The following is a 21,763-nucleotide window of genomic DNA, read 5'->3' as shown; positions in this document are numbered from 1 at the left end:
GAGGAGGTACCCTTTACACAACTAGGACACAGTTTTTGGATTTGTCTGAAGAGCAAGATATGTACAGGCTCAGGTTCAACAAGGAAACATGCTGTACCTAAGCCAGCAGTTAGAGCAGAATCTGTAATTTACTAGGGGTGTGCATTTGTTTGCAACGTATTGATAATCCGCAACATATAGGGCCATATTCGTTGTATTTGTGGGGAAGCGAAACGTATCGCGATTCCCCAGGAATACAACTAATCTTCACTGAATTATTCGGCCATCTAAAGGAGTGAATTTAAACAACCCCCCCCACCCCTCCTGACCCCCCCCCCCCAAGACTTACCAAAACTCCCTGGTGGTCCAACTGGGGGTCCGGGAGCCATCTCCTGCACTCATGCCGTCGGATGCCAGTATTCAAAATGGCGCCGATAGCCTTTGACCTTACTATGTCACAGGGGCTACCAGTGCCATTGGTCGGCCCCTGTCACATGGTAGGAGCAATGGATGGCCAGAAACTATACCAGAAACTATTTCATCCTGTGTCACCAAAAGCTTTTTTAAAGAGGTGAGCTTTTAGAATTTTTTAAAACTCTTTAATACTAGACATTGTGGAGAAAGACAGGCAAAGCATTCCAGAGAGTGGACCCAGCAATAGAAAAAGCACGCTTTCTGATGAGATCAAGTCTATCTATCTTAGTAGTAGAAATGTCTAGAAGATTTTTATTTGCTGAATGGATGTGTCTACCAGGTTTGTAGACATATAAGGTTGTGCATAGCCAGATAGAAGAGTTATTGTATACTAAATTGTGAATGATTGTGAAAATGTTGAACTATATAAAAGGATATAGATAACCAATGCAAGGATCAGAGGATGGGTGTGATATGTTCAAGGTGGGTCAAATTCACTAATAAGCGAGCGGCTGCATTCTTAATTAATTGCTTGGATTGAATTGGGTGAAGATGAAAACAGTCAACGAATTCAAAGGGGCATGGGATAAGCACTGTAGATCCCTAACAACAAAAGGATGGAAGTGAAAAAAAAAAAGGTGCATGTGGGTAATTTGCTGGGGCAGCAATTACTACCCTTTACCAAAAAGCCTTGATGATTTTGATGCAATGCCCATTCTCTCAGCTTTGCAATTTTTCACAGGCCTCTTATGATTCAAAAACTTTGTATCATCAGCAAATTTGACTATCTCACTCATTATTCCTATCTTTAGGTAATTTATAAAAATGTTAAACATCAGCAGTCCAGTGCAAATCTTTGGAGAACTCTACATCACCTTTCTCCAATCAGAAAATTGTATATTTAACCCTAATTTCTAGGGATGTGCAGCAGGAACGGATTTGTCCCATTCGGTATTCGTATTCGTGGGGAGCCAAATCCATTGCATCCATTCTTGGGGGACCCCGATCCGTTCATTAGTTATGTATTTATTCGTTTCCCCCCAAAAAACCCATCTCAACCCTTTACATTTAATTAACTACAATCCCCCACCCTCCTGACCCCCCCAAGACTTACTAAAAGTCCCTGGTGGTTCACCGGGGGTCCTGGCATGATCTCCTGCACTCGGGCTGTCGGTTGCCTGTGTTCAAAATGGCGCTGATAGCTTTTCCCTCACTATGGGGTGGATTTTCAGACTCCGCGAATAGGCCTACTTTTGTTTGCGCTCCAGGCGCAAACAAAAGTAAGCTGGATTTTAGTAGATACGCGCGGAGCCGCGCGTATCCACTAAAAACCTGGATCGGCGCGCGCAAGGCTATCAATTTTGTATAGCCGGCGCGCGCCGAGCCGCGCAGCCTACCCCCGTTCCCTCCAAGGCCGCTCCGAAATCGGAGCGGCCTTGGAGGGACTCCTCTAACGCCCTCCCCTCACCTTCCCCTCCCTTCCTCTACCTAACCCACCCGCCCGGCCCTGTCTACACACCCCCCTTACCTTTCTCCGGGGATTTACGCCTCCTGGAGGGAGAAGTAAATCCCCCCGCGCGCGAGCGGGCCTCCTGCGCGCCGGGCCGCGACCTGGGGGCGGGTACGGAGGGCGCGGCCACGCCCCCGGACCGCCCCGGGCCGTAGCCACGCCCCCATACCTGCCCCCAAAACGCTGCCGACACGCCCCCGAAACGCTGCGACGACCGGGCCCGCCCCCGACACGCCCCCCTCGGAGAACCCCGGGACTTACGCGAGTCCCGGGGCTCTGCGCGCGCCGGTAGGCCTATGTAAAATAGGCTCACCGGCGCGCAGGGCCCTGCTCGCCTAAATCCGCCCGGTTTTGGGCGGATTTAGGCGAGCAGGGCTCTGAAAATCCACTCCTATGTCACAGGGGCTTCCAGTGCCATTGGTTGGCCCCTGTCACATGGTAGGAGCAATGGACGGCCGGGGCTGGGCTAAGGAAAGTCTTGCCTCACTAATCTGCTATATTTTTTTGAAGGTGTAAATAAAGATGTGGATAAAGATGAGCCAGATGATATAGTGTATCTGGACTTTCAAAAAGCATTTGACAAAGTCCCTCATGAGATACTCGTGAGGAAATTAAAAAGTCATGGGTTAGGAGACAATGTTCTATTGTGGATTGAGAACTAAGAAACAAGAAAAGGACTTATACACACAGGCAAAAGTCACCTGAGAACATATGTGTGTTTTTATTTTTATTTTATCACACTTAAGTATTAAGTTAAAGAAATACAGTATACCGCATCTACGGTTAACTCATAAAGAGAACTTTAATACACTTTACATATAGCTTATAATATCGAATCATGTATCTGGACAACTACGGCACCCTCTGGTTAAAGTAAAATCCATTTCGAACTTATTTATGTGCCTATTTGTAAACCGTTGTGATGGTATATCACTAAACGATGGTATAGAAAAGTTTTTAAATAAATAAATAAATACATAAATAAATAAATAAATAAACTGGTTAAAAGATAGAAAACAGAAATTAGTAGGGGTATGCATTCGTTTCGATGTATTGGCAATCCGCAACGTATATGTCCCTATTTGCTGTATTCGTGGGGTCACGAAACGTATGGCGAACCCCCACGAATACAACATATCTAACGAATAAACCCCCCATCATCCTGACCCCCCCCCCCCCCAAGACTTACCAAAAGTCCCTGGTGGTCCAGCAGGGGTCCCGGCGCGATCTCCTGCACGCGGGCTGTCGGCTGCCTGTATTCAAAATGGTGCCGATAGCCTTTGCCCTCACTATGTCACAGGGGCTACTGGTGCCATTGGTCGGCCCCTGTCACATGGTAGGAGCAATGGATGGCTGGTGCCATCTTGTGCATGCCAGGGTCCCCTACCATGTAACTTTACTTTCGCTATGGATGGCATGTAAGTTGTCTAACCAAAAAAAATAGGCTAGTCAGTGTGGTTTAAATGGTCAAGGCTAATAGGGTTAAATGGAGGCAAGTTAGCTAGGGAGGTTTAGGAAGTCCTCTCCCTTACTGGGTTGAACTTGAAATGAAATGGGGAAACAGGTAATTGCATTGGCACATGTATCTGCTAAAATCCCTCACTTACACAATCTAGGTGGCATATACATGCACAAGTGCTCACCAATATAAAATTGTGCACACATGTGCGCCCATATAGCTGATTTTATAACAGGTGCATGTATACACACATATACACGTGTATGTTATAAAATCACTGGGCCGGATTTTAAAAGGGTAACACAGATAAGGTATGTGCATGACCCTTTTAAAAAAAACCCCTGCGCACCGACACAGCGGCCTGTGTCAGGGCCTGTTGCGCCGGCGCGCGTAAGTTACTACTGCCCAGAGGCAGTAGTAACTTTTCAGATAAAGGTGGTGGGGGGAGGGTTCTAGATAGGGCCGGGGGGGTGGGTTAGGTAGGGGAAAGGGGGGGGGGTGGAAGGGGGGGGGGGGGTGGAAGGAAAGTTCCCTCCGAGGCCGCTCCGATTTCGGACAGCGTGCACAGGTCTCGGCGTGCGCAAGTTGCACAAATGTGCACCCCCTTGCGCGTGCTGAGCCCGTATTTTATAAGATACGCGCAGCTACGCACGTATCTTATAAAATACAGCGTGCTTTTGTTTGCGCCTGATGCGCGAAGAAAAGTACGAGCGCGCCCTGTGTTTTTTAAAAATGTACCCCACTGTGTCCATGTGAGAAATCATAAAAAGTGAACATGCAAATGAAATGTAATCTGCTTTGAAGCGCCTGAAAAGTGGAATCGAAATCAAATAAATAAATAAATGCAGTTCAATATTATTTCCAAAGTTATCTGATTTTTGATCTCTCACGACTTACTGTACCACACATCAAAGATCTCATATCTACAGTTTCCATCTATAGCTCAATGTTCACAAGTTTTTGCTTTATCTGTATCTGTATCAATATAGGCCCAATACACATCTAGAGCTGAGTGAAATGTATTTGCAGCGCTTATTAAACCTAAATTGTGTTGCTGTCATAGAAAAATACCACAGCCCTGGTGAGGGCTCTTAGATCTGTTAAATGCTCAACCCTAGCAATTCCCTTCAGTTTTATTGCCCAAGATAATCGATGTTCCAAGAGTATGCACAAATCTCCACAACTGTTACAGTTCAGCTTCACTTACAAAACCAGATACATTCATCATTTTTTCCACAGATGAAAATAGGAAGCGCCCCCTTGGCTGTAGTCTTTTAATTCCTTTAATATGAAAGCATCAATTGGAAGTTAAATAAATATGATTATGAGCCCCTTTCAATTATTCAGTTTTCTGCCCATAAAGGATGTCCCAATACACAATCATTAGTTCTCAATCCTTTAAAATGCTTGCATTCAGTTCCAGAAACCATTTGTATCACATAAATTAACTTCGCTACTGACAAATTTTGTAACAAAAATGTGCTATTTAATTTTTTGAGCCACCATCCTAAATACAGTACTTGTTGTCTCAAATGCAGAAAGGAGAAGGAGTGAGGGGGTGGATTTAAAACATATCCAAGTCCTATTTACTCTTTTTTTCCCCCTGTATTTAAGCTTAATTTGCAGGAAACCAAGATGGTCCTTGGCATTAGTTTCCTGTTTCTTACAAAAACAGACACGCTAACAGCAAGCATAATGGGGGTCTACGTATACATGTGGTAAAAAGGTTTAGTGTGCAACTCAGTAAAATATTTATACACATTTAAATGATCCTTAATGTATTCTGCAATACATTTTAAAGAGGGTCAGCTAAAACTTACCGTCAGTAGCATCTAGAGTGGACGTTAACACAAAAGGTTGCCACAAAATCCAATGCCATGTAAATTGCTACAAAATCCCATATTTTAACTGGTCTGAAGTGGAAAGATGGGCGAAAGGGAGGGAGGGGGTTTCATCTCTCAATGTCCCCATAAAGATCGTGCTACCCCCCAACTGTAGACCCCAAGCATTCCATTCAAAGTTCCAACCCCTTTCCTCCAATGACAACTCAAGAAACCAACTACATATGCAGCATCTTTGTAGGCAAAACCTTTAAAAATAAAGATATATCTGTCAGTTTAAGGTGCAAAAGATGTGGCCTGGTGTGGCAGCCTCTATGTGGAGTGTCCAGGATCTACTCCACAGAGAGGACAGTTAGTAGGCCACGTTCTCAAAAAAGGGAACCTCTATTAGGAGTGCTAGCAGGCCTCAAGCAACCCCCCAAAACAGTAAACCCTCTCTGGCAGCTGAAGCTCTTGGAAACCTGCACACCTTCAAATAACAGGACAATTAGGCACACTCCTAGGCAGAAGAGCATCAGGTCCGTGGGGTGAAAGCTGAGGTCTGACGCTGTCAAATTCCATATCCCCCCTTTCCCACAACACAAGGAATAAACAGTGAGCCATAGATGGCATGTTCTTTGAGTAAGCATGAGGCCATTTTCTCACCATACGATACAATATTATCTCTGAGGCCCCCATTCTAAACAGTAGAAGTACAGGATCATTTGTGTTAAAAGACTTAAAATCTGGCCCAGAGTGTATAAGCCAATTAGTATTGTTATGTTTGTCTAATTCTGATCCAGTCTACGTGATCTATTTAAGCAATTGTCTCTCACTTTGAACTCTCTTGGTAGAAAAGCATGTCATAAATAAATGATGATGATTAGTTTAGTTTAGCTTTTTTTTTTTAAATAACTATGTCCAAGTTGGAGTTGTTATCACTAGAGATGTGAATCAGTTCTGGAATCGTTTCCAGTATTGTGTTTGTAGAACCACGGGAAATCTTCATTTCCCGCGGTTTTCACCGCTTTTTTTTTCAGCTGTCCCGAGCCGAAAAAAACCCAACCCCACCCGACCCTTTAAATCTAATTATTTAGCATTCCCCCATTCTATTGACCCCCCAAAACTTTCCTAAAGTATCTGGTGGTCCAGCGGGGGTCCCGGGAGCAATCTCCTGCTCTCAGGCTGTCGGCTGCCAGTAAACAAAATGGTGCCGATGGCCCTTTGCCCTTACCATATGACAGGGGTTATCGGTGCCATTGGCCGGCCCTTGTCACATAGTAGGAGCAATGGATGGCCGGCACTATCTTAAAAAATGGTGAGGGCCATCCATTGCTCCTACCATGTGATAGGGCCGGGGTGAGTTTGGGCTTTTTTTTTCTATGTGCCCTTTCTTCCCCCCCCTCCCCCCCCAATCATAAGAAAACTACATGAAAATTTTGTGGGGTTTTCCTGTGGCTTTCGGGGACCCCCCGATCCTTGATGGATTAGAAAATATCTTATGATATTTTCGTCCATCCGATAAACAATTCATATCCCTAGTTATCACAACCTCTACCAAAGTTAGAGCATTAGATCAAATTTAGATAGACTGGTGGGCTAGGCTGATACATAAAATATGTGTATTGTATAAAAAAATAAAGCAATATGTTTAGAGAATTCCATTTATTATCTCTCTTACAAACTTATAAAATATAGATTTTAGTAGCCATTTGAATGCTACAATCACATCTTTCTTTATTAATGAGAACCAATCAGAGCTTACCAGAGCAATGGCGATTTTCAGTGTCTTATTTTTAATGGTTGAAATTTCTTCTTGCAGCCTCATGCGTCTTCCCTTTCTTGCTCTCTTTCCTTCACTCCATCTCCTTTTTAATAAAAAATGTTATGTTCACTATTTAAGGAGAGAGAATCTACATTTTTCGTTATTTTATTTCTGCCTTTAAAAAATAATGTTAAGCGTACACTTGAAAAAGAAAAATTACATATTTTGCAAAGCAATATTAGCATAATATAATTGAAGAAAAATAAACTATTTCAAGCAATAAATTAAACCAAAGACAAAAATATGCATTTTAGACAACAAATCAAGAAGGGTTCTAAGAAAAGGACTGCAGAAAAATGAGAATTTGTTCCATAAATTCCAAGATATATATAGGAAAAATATGGTCTCAGGGTGATACTGATATGCCATATTACTTTTATCTGAGCTAGCTGGGGTTAACAGGAAGTAACTAGGCCTCCAGTCTAGCCCTCTGCTCCAAAAAATATATTTCCAGTTTTCCTGTCTCATTAGAAACATATTTGTTTTCAGCAAAGTTTACTTCACATTTACATGGGAAATGAAGCATACAGGTTGCACCCCATTGACTTTTGCCTTTTAGCCAGAAACTGCTTCCATCTTTGTTGTTTATATTTGCAATATCCAGGAACAATGCTAACCTTATGCCTAAGAGAAAAGCTTCTTTAGCACGAAAATATAATTTTAAAGTCCGGTTCTTGTCTGGCTCCAACGCAAATGTAGCAAAAAGGGCAAGACCGGACACACATTCTGCCTGAGAGTCTTGAAGAAGCCCAGTGAAGCCCAGGCCATCTCTGGATTCCTTTCTTCATTGCCACTTTGAGACGCAGACGGTAGGCAAAACCCTCTAAGGGACAGAACAGAGTCTGTTGGAATGGTCATAGTTTTCTGATAAAATCTCTTCAGCACGACTCTTGGTTACTAATGGAGATATAGAGAAATTAAGTATTAGGAGATTCAATCTCCCACTATGATTTTCTAATATCTCTGTTTTCTGATTTGTCATATTCCTATCTTTGAATGCAACTTATAAATTGTTTACCTGTTTTTCAGATGTTCCAGTCTGACTCCATGTTCTCCAACAACTTTTATCTGTGAGTTTGCCAGCACTTGAAAATCAAGGGAAATCCCCAAAACAGGAACTATTCTAGAGGTGAGAGCTTTCTTCATTCTTCCTACGGAAGACCAAAGTGACTCCATTATCACAGTAGGTCTAGTCAGGGAGGGACCTGCCTTAACCAGAACTTGTTTCCCCCTGACAGGAGACAAATGGTCCAGTCACAGTCCCAGTTCCCTGAAGCAACACTGCCAATTCCTCCATTGCTGACACTAATGCTGACATCTCTAGGGTCCCAAGGTGGTGCCAGATAGTTCGCCCAGAGATGGGACATAGCCAGATCCTCCCCACTGCCAGAAATAGCAGTTCCAGTGCATTATGTCCTAGCAAAGGATCTCTCAAAGCTCTGCACTAATCTACCTCCCAGCCTGATAGGTGGAGGGCCATGAACCCATAATACTACTTCTACCACTATTACAACTATTATTACTACTATTATTTATCATTTTTAAAGCACTACTAAATACTAGAGATGTGCATCATTTTTTGTGTTCGTGTCATTCTTCGTTTTTCGGCCGCCATGGAAAATGTCGGGTTTTTTTCGGTTCGGGTCTTTTTTTTTTGCGAAAAATCGATTTTTAGTTAGTGCGCGCTAACTCCCTGTTAGCGCGCGCTAACAAAAACCGTTAGATTTTGTTACTTTTTGTTAGTTTTTGTTAGCGCGCGCTAACGGGAGTTAGCGTGCACTGACTCCCGTTAGTGCGCACTAATCGTAAAAATGCATTTTTGCGAAAAAACGGGAAAATCCTGATTTTTTTTCGGGCTCCCTGAAACATGCCAAAATTGGACAATTTCGTTGCAATTTTCCAATTCGGCAAAAACAAATGCACATCTCTACTAAATACATGCAGTTACATATAAGAGACAGTTCCTGCTCCATGGCATCTACAATCTAGTAATGTCTTACATACATGAAGACAAGAGTCAATGGGAAATTGTAGAGAAGTGGTTAGATATACAAGCAGTCTAAAAAAAAATATATATATATATGTTTTTAGACTGGACTTGAATGTGGTCAGTGGAAAAGCATGGTGCACTGACTGGGGGAGTCTATTCCAGGTATACGCAGCAAGGTGTAAAGCACGGAGAAGGGATGGGAACAGATAAAAGCATCTTGCACAAGACGTAGGGGGAGGGAAATGAAGATAAAGATGCATGGTGAATGTATTTTTAGGTGAGTTAGAGAAGCTTGAACTGGATATAGAGGCGGTCAGGGAGCCAATGTAGTGACTTGAGAAGAGGATTTCATGATCATAGCAACACTGAAGAAAGATAATCCATGTCGATACATTTTGACTACCTTGCAGTTGAAAGATGTTCAGGGGAAGGCCTCCAAAAGGCAAGTAGCAGTAGACTAAATAGGAACTGGTAAGTGAATAGAGAAGCATTTCCCTTGCATGCTCAGAAAAGAAGTTACAAATAATAGCAATGTTATAATAAGAAACAATACACTTTAGCAGTGTTTTAGTTATATGTAGAGGCTTCAAAGATGACCCCAAATTTATGGGCTGAAATTGCATGCACAAGGTTGCCTGCACAAGCTGCAAAGTTGGCTTGGACTCTGGAGGGGTAAATCTGGATTTTCCCCTTTCTTTAGTGTATAGCTTCAGGCCAAGCAATATACTTCTGCCTCAGCATTTCCCAGGGCTCAGAGCTCTCACATGACATATCTATTCAGCAGACATCTTAGATTCTGAGAATACAAGTATTTAAAGGGCAAAGGTCAGAGAACTAACCGACCAATTCCTCTAATGCAATGATTATAGCACAAATCCTATGAAGTTAAAGTGAATTGATTTTCTTGCTGCTAAATTAAATCAAAATTATAGAAATTAAGTTTAAGGAAACTATATAAAAGAATGTTAGGAATTTTTTCTTTTCGGTTGTTGGTCCCCCTATTCACATTCATTTTTTTTATTGTTTTGTAGGTGGATGTGCCAGGAAATTTATGATTTTCCTACAATATATGTTCTTATTCATATATTGATTTTCCATTCTTTTGTAGACAACCATTTTGACATATTTACATTGGCTTGCCTTAAAGGCTTTTACAGTTAGTAGGGCATTATTTAAGTGATTACTTTGTTTAACCATACTAACCATAACTCATTTAAACCAGAAAGCAGAAAAATAGGAAAATAAAGAAAGCAGTGATTGATTAAGAAATGTACAAATATATCTTAATAAATTGTACTTTTAAGAGGAACATGAGCTACCTGTGATATGCAAATATACTGAATGATTGTACTTCAGTACTTCCATATGTACAAAAGGGGTGGATTTTCAAAGGGTTACGTGTGTATATTACGCGCGTAACCCCGAAAACCCGCTCCTGCGCGCGCCAAGCCTATTTTGCATAGGCCCAGTGACACACGCAAGCCCTGAGACATGTGTATGTCCCGGGGCTTGAAACAAATGGGCGGGGAGTGGGCAGGCCGGGGGCGGGACCGAGATCTCCAGCACAGCGGTCGTGCCGGCGTGTGCAACCTACGCCTGCCCAGAGGCAGGCGCAACTTCGCCAACAATGGTCAGGGGGAGTTTTAGATAGGGCTGGGGGGGTCAGGTTAGGTAAGGGAAGGGAGGGGAAGGTGCTGGGGGCGGAAGGAACAGGGAATGCCATCGGGGCTTCCCTAGGGCTCGGCGTGCGCAAGGTGCACGTGTGCACCCCCTTGAGCACGCCGACCCCAGATTTTATAACAAGTGCGCGGCTACGCACGCATGTTATAAAATTGGGCGTAGATTTGTGCGTGCCGGGTTGCACGCACAAATCTACGCCTGCGCATAGGTTTAAAAATCTGGCCCTAAATGAATGCTAATGATGACTGCTAGTTTCTTCCATCTAACTGAAGTGTTTGCCTAACCTTATCTTAGTTCTTGAGGTTTTCTTTGCCTTTTTCAGGCAATATGCTGAACCACAAGAAAGGCCCAAAATATTTCCATTGGTGGATGCCACCAAAATTGGCCTAATGGATACATTTGCTGTATTGACAACATCCATAGTCTGTGCTGTGACTGAGACTTTGGCATTAGCAGTGAGTATGACAGCACTACTTTTGGGAGAAACAAGCAGTGTGGCAGAGCAATTATGTTTTGCTGCAGCAGGAACTATGGCCTTCAGCACTTTATCTGAACTGCAGCTGAGTCCAGGCCTTACAGATATTCCCCCTACTAAGGCCTTTCTTTTAGATGGCATTTCTCAGCTTATGTTTGAAACCTCTGCAGCAAAGGCAGATGTTCTACCCCGGGGGGTGTCTAAATCAGTCGTGGGGCTCTATGAGTCAGTAGCATGGGAAAGACTGGAAGGAAGGAGCTAACTGCATCTAAGCTCTATGACATGCCAGAGATTATAACTTAATAACTTTTATGCAAAACCGTATTTGATTTGACAACATTTGCTGCCTGATTCTAAATTGCCTAAAGGCAAAGTGAAAATTTTAGAGAAGAAGATGGACACCCAGAAGATTCAATTAAATACAATGTCTGCTGGGGTTGGAAAATTAGAATAACAAATGGGAGAAATTAATGTATTTAAATCTGTAGTTGCCAAAGACAGTTTGTCCACTGCCAAAAGAACTGAAATTATACCCAGCTGAAGTATGTCTAGGTTATACATTCTATCTGGCATCTCTTGCGTGCATGGAGTTATTTAAATGATATTTGGTGGAATGTTTACAACTAACAGAGAAATTATTGCCTCCATTTTCTAAGGCAATGTATCTTTCTTCAAAAACCTCTGTTTTCTTTCACACTTTGAGCCTGATTTCCTAAACATATTTCCCCATTGACCCAGAATGAAGAGAAAGCTTTAGTAAACTTGGCCCTTTGTCATCTGCCAAAGTTCCAAATAACGGGGCTTTGCTGTTCACTTTTGTGCTTGAACCAGACAAGAGTTTAGTGATGTGACTTTTTTTTCCAGAATTTTTCTACAGTATTTATGGAGATTTATGTTAAGATATATCCTAATGTCTCTCATACTGCACAGATTAAGAGAAAAGCTTTTTTTTGGCAAAGGAAGAAGTTTTGGTGCCATTTTTCTTTGAAATATTCTGTTAAATATTTTGTTTCCTGCAAAATAGAGAGAACAACCAAGGCTCTAACAATTTGCTACCAATCAAGCCAAATTATATAACAAACATAAGGGCTCATTGCACTTGATTTCATTACTTCCTTTTTTACTTGCTGTACCTGATGCCTGATTGAACAGGGAAGAGGAGGAAAGATAAGAGTCTGCGTGTTCCATTGAGCCTGTACTTTCCTTCCAGCCATCTGCACAGTGGTTTGCAATTCTGCATGGAGCAGGAAAAATAAAGTTGGGGCCTGAGCCTTTTCTTGCTGGATGAGATGATGGAGCTTGAGGGTAAGCTATCTCTCAGTCCTAATGGCTGTAAAACTTCCCTGATTAAGGAATGCAATGGTTAGGAGTCTGAGGCAGGGGCTTTTCAACAGAAAGCTATCCCCAGCAGAGCCCTTCTGCAGGCAGCTCCTGCCCCATTGGGGGCAGGTTTGCTTGGGGCATTGCAGTCTGATGCACTGGAGCCCTGGGTATTTCTGGATTAATCAGGAGGGGTCATGGTGGATCAAACCCTGTTACCACGAAGTAAAGAGTTTGCATTGCAAAAAGAAGGTATACAGCAGCCCTAGCAAGTGCTCTCTCTGGGTTCAAAAATAACCTTTGGGGAGAACTGAGTTTACCATGTTGGATGCCATCTGGCAGGCCATCACCTCACTGGAGTTAACTATAAGTAAAAGATTGGAGAACATGGAATCTTCTCTAGGCTTCCAAAAGCAATTGGACAGTCTGGAAAAGACCACAACTCCACATGCTGGGAAAATGGAGTCCCTTGAGTCTCAGTTGACAGTATAAAATGTAAATACCAGTGCAATAAGGGACAATATGGCAATTCATTGCAAATGGAAAATGATGGAAAATAGGATGATGGGTATGACCTAAGACTCCGCAATAGGGGTGTGCATTCATGTGAAATGAATGGGAAAAATGCAACCAATGAGACAATTTTCATTTAATGTGTGGACCCTTGAAAAAAAATGGAGGGTGTCCATGAATTAAAGCAAACATTTGTTTCTCATTCAAGTCTATGACAAATTGAAAAGTGCTTCAGTGAAAAAGTTGCAGTGAGACTGATAACTACAGCAACCAAGCACTGCCTATGTGACATAGCAGCTGGGTCAAACCCAAGGTGGGAGAAGTAGGAAAAGTAGAAAGGATTGAGGACTGATCAAGGTAAAGTATTCTTTTTAACTAATCCAGAGCTGCCATCTGGATCAACTGTGTTCTACCATGCGTCCCCTTTAAATGGCAATAGGAAGATGTTTATCTAGAGGAAGTATGACTGGGATCTATGTAATTAGTGTTCATTTTTTTTAATATAACTGTTTATTAACTCAGAAGAAATACAACAAATTCAAAAAAGAAGTACAATAGTCAGTACATTCATTTCCCAGCAACAATAGCAAAATGATAATGAAAAACGTAAGAAACGTGTTGTAACAATGTGTCGTAACAAATTTCGGGGGTTGTTTTCTTATCGCACGCTGTGGCAACATTTAAATTAGGGGGAGGGGAGGAATCGGGGTGGAGTTAGGGAGGAGTTGGCAGTGGCACCGCTGCCGGCAATGTTTTGATCATTATCGCCGGCAGTAGCACGGGGAATAGCACTACCTTTTATGGTGGCGCCGTGATGCAATTGGCTGATGCAATTGGCTGCGGGCTATCACCCGCTTCCTCCCTCACCCCCCCCCCCCCACCACCACCTTTAGCGCAGGCTTCATCATTCCACATGGAATGAATCCTGGCCTTCTTCTGCTCATTTCTCTTTTTTTCATACTCAGACTGACACTCACACCCTTAAAATCCTACTTGTGATGCCAACCATGTTTTTTATATAACCACTCCAAAGTCAACGCCACATCTAGCAGAAGTACTTAAAGAAATCTTTTCCATTTCTCCATACATTTCTTAAATTCTTGCATCATGAGCTTCCATAACTTGCTTTTATCAAGTTGAAAGATTTCTATCATAAGTTGTATCCACATATCTTTTGTGTGCACCACTTCACCAATTAATAAGATCACCAGTTAATAAGAGCAGAAATAAATCTCCAAAAACAAAATCATAACTCCATGGAAAATAAAATATCTTTTAACTACAGAAAGAAAAATGATTCTGAAGATTTAGGGGCGGATTTTCAGAGCCCTGCTCGCGTAAATCCGCCCAAAACCGGGCGGATTTACGCGAGCAGGGCCCTGCGCGCCGGGAAGCCTATTTTACATAGGCCTCCCGGCGCGCGCAGAGCCCCGGGACTCGCGTAAGTCCCGGGGTTCTCGGAAGGGGGCGTGTCGGGGGGCGGGCCCGGTCGTCGCGGCGTTCCGGGGGCGTGTCGGCAGCGTTTTGGGGGCGGGTACGGGGGCGTGGCTACGGCCCGGGGGCGTGGCCGCGCCCTCCGTACCCGCCCCCAGGTCGCAGCCCGGCGCGCAGCAGGCCCGCTGGCGCGCGGGGATTTACGTCTCCCTCCGGGAGGCGTAAATCCCCCGACAAAGGTAAGGGGGGGGTGTAGACAGGGCCGGGGGGGTGGGTTAGGTAGGGGAAGGGAGGGTAAGGTGAGGGGAGGGCAAAGGAAAGTTCCCTCCGAGGCCGCTCCGATTTCGGAGCGGCCTTGGAGGGAACGGGGGGAGGCAGCGCGGCTCGGCGCGCGCAGGCTATACAAAATCGATAGCCTTGCGCGCGCCGATCCAGGATTTTAGTGGATACGCGCGGCTCCGCGCGTATCTACTAAAATCCAGCGTACTTTTGCTTGAGTCTGATGCGCAAGCAAAAGTAGGCTGATCGCGCTTCTTTTAAAATCTACCCCTTAGTGAAAGCAATTGAAAATAAAATCCACAACTTAAAGCAAAATAATTGCCAAGCAGCATTTGACTCCTGGGAAAAAATAATGAATGAAATAGCAGACGAATTTAGCTCAATGTGGACAAAAACTATCAATAAAAAAACCTACAAACACAAGAAGTTGAACCAATGGTATAACGAAGAACTTAGAAATGCAAAAAAAAAAAAAAGGGGAAGTGCAACTGGATGGATTTCCTCTTGCTGGAGGAAATTATAGCCAGAGGGACTGCTCAGACCCTGAAAAAAAACAAAACACCAGAACTTTTCTCCACGGAGCTGAGTTGAGCCATGCCCCCTTTGAGGTCATCGGATCGGGTCTGGAACTGGTTAAAGCCAGGGGAGCGTGAGAGGTCTCTTGGGAGTGCAACTGGAGGGATTTCCTCTTGCTGGAGGAAATTATAGCCAGAGGGACTGCTCAGAGCCTGAGAAAAAAAAAACACCTGAACTTTTCTGCACACGGAGCTGAGTTGAGCCACGCCCACTGTGAGGTCATCGGACCGGGTCTGGAACTGGTTAAAGCCAGGGGGCTATGGCGCCCAGCCAAAGGAGCGTGCCTAAGGGGCGCGCTCCTTGCTGCCTCCAGTCAACATCGGAGATAATTTCCTGAAGGTACATGGGCAGGAAAAGGAAAATTAACATTTCCGTTCCAATTTCTGGGGCAGTTAGGGGACCCATGGACAGTCATATAATATGTAGAATGAATGATGCTTCCCTAAATCCTAACCCAGATGTATCTTTTTCCTCGGGCTCAATACAGAGTCCCGGCTACCATTCATCATCACCTCGGAACCAAGACTCTAGATCTGGTAATGTTTTAAGTGTTTCCTCAATTGATTCAATTCCTCAAAATAAGAAAATGGCTGCTGCAGTGGGAGGCTTGGATACGTCTCCACCTGCAGCCATATCCGATGGAATAGTAGAAGCTTCTAATTTAGAAATACCTGATTTAAATAATGTGACTCTGCTTGATGTCTGGAAGTCAGTAAACAGTAAACAGAATGCAAAAATGATTAGCTCAGGCTATGACTCAATTTGGTTCTTTTAATAATGAAACAAAAAATTCACTTCAGGATCATGCAACTCGATAAACTAGTTTGGAAAGTAATCATATGGCTGTAAATTTACAAGTTTCTAATCTACAAGCTGCTAATACAGCATTTGTTAAGGATAGTTTGGTAATGTCCAGACAGCTAGAGAGTTTAGAAAATGTAATTAGATCTAAAAATCTTTGTTTTTTAAACTTTCTAATTACTAGACTATTGTCAGCAACAGAGTTGCTACGAAATTTCTACAAGTAGAGAAATAGTGTTAACTAAGATATTTTATGTTCCTAGAGCTAAAATTAGTCCTTTGGGTTCTGTGGTTGGAGTAGATATGATACAGGGAGGTTGCCCGAATTTGACTTCTTTTTTAGAAGCTTCAATGGATGACATTCCTACAAGAGCTACCCTCTTAGTAACTTTTAATAGTGAGATTGATAAAAACTTAATTTTATAAAAATACTTTAAAAACAAGGATTTTCTCTTCTGTGGAAGTAAAATCCAGGTTTTTCCAGATGTGGCCAGACCCACCCAGATGAAAACAATTTCTAGCATTAAAAGACAGGATTTTGTCATTAGCTGCATTGTTTATACTTACATTTCCATGTAAGTGTTGCATTACTTTAAATGGAAATACGTTTATCTTCTATGAACCCACACATTTAGAAACCTTTCTTCTTGATAAAGAGTTGAAAACTGAGTGATCTAGAGGACTGCTGAGGAATAGATGGAAAAGAATAGCAATAATATGTCCCTCTGTATGAAACTGATATTTGTTTTTTCTTTTTTCTTTGCTTAGTAGCACTCTCCATTTTTAATGAGGGCTAGAGAAAAGATTTTGGATTGACAATCCATAATTATGTTGGTTGTTTTTTTTGACACTTATGGAATCCTTATTTCATGTATTTTATTGATGTAAAAATTGATGAAATCCTAATAAAATATTAATTAAAAAAAAAAAGAAATCCAAAAAAAAACTTAAGAAAACTAGGAAACCTATGGCAGAAATACCCCATAGATGAAGCGTTAAGAAGATCTAAAACCACACTTGCAATATACCACAAACTGACCAACAAAACCAAAAAAGAGGAAAACAGGATGCTGAGCTTGATGGACCCTTGGTCTGTCCCAGCATGGCAATTTCTTATGTTCTTATGTTCTTATGAGTATTATGCAAATCAAATTCACGGATTGATGTTCAATTCAAAACTATTATTCGAAACTGTCAAAAATCTCATAAAGGACCCAACATCAGATACAGCAAGGAACCATTGCTTCACAAAAAAGTCTTGCAATGAATATGCAGCAGTGCTAATTGAGAAAATCAATTTAATTAAAAAAAAACAATTCCCTATCAGCAACATACCAATTATTAATGAAAACATAAATGATAAATGTTTGTGGGCAACATTCACTAGAGTATCCAAAATGGAAATAAACAAAATCAGGGCTGTTCAGCTTGGAGAAGAGATGGCTGAGGGGGGATATGATGGAGGTCTTTAAGATCATGAGAGGTCTTGAACAAGTAGATGTGACTCGGTTATTTACACTTTCGAATAATAGAAGGACTAGGGGGCATTCCATGAAGTAAGCAAGTAGCACATTTAAGACTAATCGGAGAAAATTCTTTTTCACTCAACGCACAATAAAGCTCTGGAATTTGTTGCCAGAGGATGTGGTTAGTGCAGTTAGAGTAGCTGGGTTCAAAAAAGGTTTGGATAAGTTCTTGGAGGAGAAGTCCATTAATGGCTATTAATCAAGTTTACTTAGAGAATAGCCACTGCTATTAATTGTATCAGTAGCATGGGATCTTCTTAGTGTTTGGATAATTGCCAGGTTCTTGTGGCCTGGTTTGGCCTCTGTTGGAAACAGGATGCTGGGCTTGATGGACCCTTGGTCTGACCCAGCATGGCAATTTCTTACGTTCTTAACTAATGCCTGTTTATGTCCATGTGACCCAATATCAGCTAAGTCACAGATTTATCAATCTGCAGTAAATATTGCATGTGATAGGAAAAGGGGCATCTTTTATGGTAATAGGCTAATTATCACAATGTGCACAGATTTTACTGCATTAACACCTATATAATTGCATATGAGGAGAGAGAGAGAGACTGGCCATAATGTCATGGCCCATAGGTAGGTATTTGTATCCCTATGGTAGGCCCACCTAGTAACTCGAGGTGAGGTTTAGGTAAGAGTGAAGGGGGTTAGGGGCCACTTTGACATTCTATGTGACACCTACGAACAGAACAGTGGTCTCTTGTGAAGATTTGCTGGCCTTTGGAGTGAGGAAACTCACTCCAAGATGAGATTTGGGCAATGCTCTCTTAACCTAGCTTGATGTTACCCAGGTAGAGAGTCCCTCAAGCCTAATGCCCCCAATAACGCCATAACACATGCAATATTTTTTGCATTGCAAGATGTGAATGCAAATTTTTAGTTTTTAGTCAAAGAGGAGCAGTTTGAGTGGAGTTTAGGAAAATGAGGGGCATTAATGCTTTGTGTGATAGTGTAACACATGTTTTTAATGCTGGAAACCTTTGTTCCAGGCTTTAAGCTGTGCGATATGCCCAAAACAAAATTAATGATAAACATTGAAATTTCTGTTTTAGGCATTTTATGCAGGAAGAGAGAGAGGGAGAATGGAGTGGAGTAGAATAGAATATAGAGAGAGTAGTCAACTATTTATACCACATTAGGAGGACCAGCCAGTAACTCAAGGTGAAGTTCTGATGGTGGTCTAGGGTTTGGGGGCCAGTTTTACATGCACAGTAAGACGTACAAATAGCACAGTACACATCTGTGAAGATTTTAAGTGATTTTGAGAGAGGAAAGGCACACAAAGATGAGATTTCTACAATGTTCTCTCACTCTAGCTTGATGGTACCCTTGTAGAGAGTGCATCAAACTATGGTGAAAGAACATTGTAGATATCTCATCTTTGTGTACCTTTTCTCACTCCAAATCATGTCAAATCTTCCCTGATGTGTACTGTACTGTTTGTACATCTCACTGTGCATGTAAAACTGGCCCCCAAACCCTAGACCACCACCAAAACCTCACCTCAAGTTACTAGCTGGCCCTTCTATACTGGTAGAAATAGTTGACTTATATGAGAGTTTTATAAAGAGTCTCTCTCTCGCGCTCTCTCTCTCTCAGTTTTTTGCAGCAGGCAAAGTGAAAGCATCACAGCTGTGATAAATGTAATGCACATTGCAATAAAATACGTATGCAATGCATTAAAATAGTGCATGGTGTGGTAACTATTGTGGGAGTCTCAGTTTAGTGGACCCTTGGGCCGACCTGCTGGAGACTGGGAAAAGATGGTCAATGTCTCTAGTAACTGGCAGGCCGGGAGGCAGATGTTCAGGCTGGACGAGAGGTGCTCTTCACCCTGGAAGCTGGTACTCCCCCGGGAGGAGCCTGTAGGAGCCCAACCGCTGGGACTTAGGTGGCTTCACCCTTGGAAGCCGAAGCCCCCCTGGGAGGATCCTGTAGGTGCCCGGCCGCTGGGACTTAGGCAGTAGTGGATCAGGACTGGGAACTGGAACCAGATTAAGACAGTAGGTCAGTACTGTAACAGGGTTCGGGTAGTGGAACCAGGCAGGAACTGTAGCAAGACTCGGGTACTGGAACCAGGCAGGAACTGTAGCAGGCAAACAGGAACCAAGCAGGTACTGTAGCTGGCAAGCAGGAACCAAGCAGGCACTGCAGCTGGCAAGCAGGAACTAAGCAGGCACTGCAGCTGGCAAGCAGGAACCAAGCAGGCACTATAGCTGGCAAGCAGGAACCAAGCAGGCACTGTAGCTGGCAAGCAGGAACCAAGCAGGGACTATAGCTGGCAAGCAGGAACCAAGCAGGCACTGTAGCTGGCAAGCAGGAACTGAGCGAGTTCCAAAGGCAGCTCACTCCGGGGCATGGAGCAACAGGGAACCGGATGGTAGGCCCGTTGCAAGGCAAAGCCAGAGTGAAGTTGAAGTCCTTTTATAGGACTGCAGACCAGCGACTCCCTGGGAGGAGTTTGGCAGGCCCACACCTAGCTGGCCCTATAACTACGGAGAAGTGCTGCGGGCCGGCCCCTAGGGAGAAGGGCGTGGCTCAAATCAGGAAGTTCATGCAAACACAAGCAGCCTCGGGCAGGCCCCAAGGACATCGAGGCCTCCCAGGCCCTGGAGCAAATCCTGGATAGTTCGCAGGCTAGACCCTGGTTCTGGAGCGGCCTCCAGGTAGAGATAAGGAGCCTCCTGTAGCACCGCTACAGCAGGGTTCATAACAGTAAATCAAAAATTATCCTAACCACACCCATTTTCCTTATCAGAAGCATTATTCATGTGAAATTTATAGCATTTTGATGAATCTAGACTTAAGCTAAGTGTGTAACGACTCATTCCCATTATCCAGACTTCCAATATTCTTAATTGGCAGATTGCATTGTATATATGTATGTCCAGTAAATTAATACCCTGAAAACATTTTCTCTAAATAACTTAAGCCTGGATTCTCTAATACCGCCGGGCTCTTTGAATCGCGCGGTACAGGGGGATGGGGGGACGAAGAGGGGTGGGCCTGTGAAAACCAGCAGCGATCGCACCTCTGCGGTGCGATCGCTGCCGGCTTTCGCACCCAATAGCGCCATCATAAAAGGTGGTGCTATTGGGCGTGAAATTGGCAGCAAAAAGGGTTCTTACTAGGGATGTGAATCGTTTTCCATATCGTCTTAACGATAGAAATCGTGTGGCAGGGCAAGAAAATCGTCTTAGGCACGATTTTTTAGTTAAAAAATCGTTAAAAATCGTTTTTTTCCGATTAGTGCGCACTAACTCGAGTTAGTGCGCACTAACGGGAGTTAGTGCGCACTAACTGGGAGTTAGTGCGCACTAACTGAAAATGATACAATTTGACACTTTTCAGGTCAGTTAAGGTCAGTTTAGGAATGAATATGTATTCCTATTGGCTGCCCTCTTATTTATTCATGTTACCAAGTTTCCTACTGACAGTATATGGGGGATGGGAAATGGAAACAGTTGGTAGCTTGACAAAACAAGTAATGTGATCAGTCAATGTGACTAGAACTTGTGCCCTAACCCTGATACCAGGGGTATTGTGATCTTCCTGCACACAGTGCCCTATCCCTATTAATACCAGGAGTGTTGTGATCTTCCTGCACACAGTGCCCTATCCCTAATAGAAGGGGTGTTGTGATCTTCCTGCACACAGTGCCCTATTCCTGATACTGGGGGTGTTGTGATCTTCCTGCACACAGTGCCCTATTCCTGATACCGGGGGTGTTGTGATCTTCTTGCACACATCCCGGTATCAGGGATAGGGCACTGCATGCAGGAAGATCACAACACTCCTGGTATTAATAGGGATAGGGCACTGCATACAGAAAGATCACAACACTCCTGGTATTAATAGGGATAGGGCACTGCATGCAGGAAGATCACAACACCCCTGGTATCAGGGATAGGGCACTGTGTGCAGGAAGATCACAATACCCCGGAGGAGTGAGGGTCAGGCAGCTCCCCCCTGTCTGTGAAGCCAGCCTCTCACTAGTAATGCAGGGAGAGAGCTGTCTCAGACTTCACCATCCTCCCCCCCCCCTCACCCACACACCATTCACTAGCTGGGACATGGGGGAAGTCAGGAGTGAGGGTCAGGCAGCTCCCCCCTGTCTGTGAAGCCAGCCTCTCACTAGTAATGCAGGGAGGGAGCT

General features: G+C 43.3%; 1 long non-coding RNA gene across 2 annotated transcripts in view; it reads right to left on the bottom strand.

Annotated features, from left to right (window-relative positions):
* Positions 1–21,763, bottom strand: part of LOC115099053 — a 297,401-nt gene that overhangs the window by 132,841 nt on the left and 142,797 nt on the right. For both annotated transcript variants that reach the window (XR_003858672.1, XR_003858673.1), the window contains exons 2-4: positions 8,026–8,158; positions 7,625–7,904; positions 6,948–7,050 (exon numbers count right to left, since the gene is read on the bottom strand). This is a non-coding gene — a long non-coding RNA (uncharacterized LOC115099053). The remainder of the gene's footprint in view (positions 1–6,947; positions 7,051–7,624; positions 7,905–8,025; positions 8,159–21,763) is intronic.

The sequence above is a fragment of the Rhinatrema bivittatum genome, chromosome 9 (genome assembly GCF_901001135.1).
Source record: "Rhinatrema bivittatum chromosome 9, aRhiBiv1.1, whole genome shotgun sequence".
Lineage (NCBI taxonomy): Eukaryota > Metazoa > Chordata > Amphibia > Gymnophiona > Rhinatrematidae > Rhinatrema > Rhinatrema bivittatum.
Note: the sequence above shows the minus strand (reverse complement) of the source record. Positions and strands in the feature narration are given on the sequence as shown.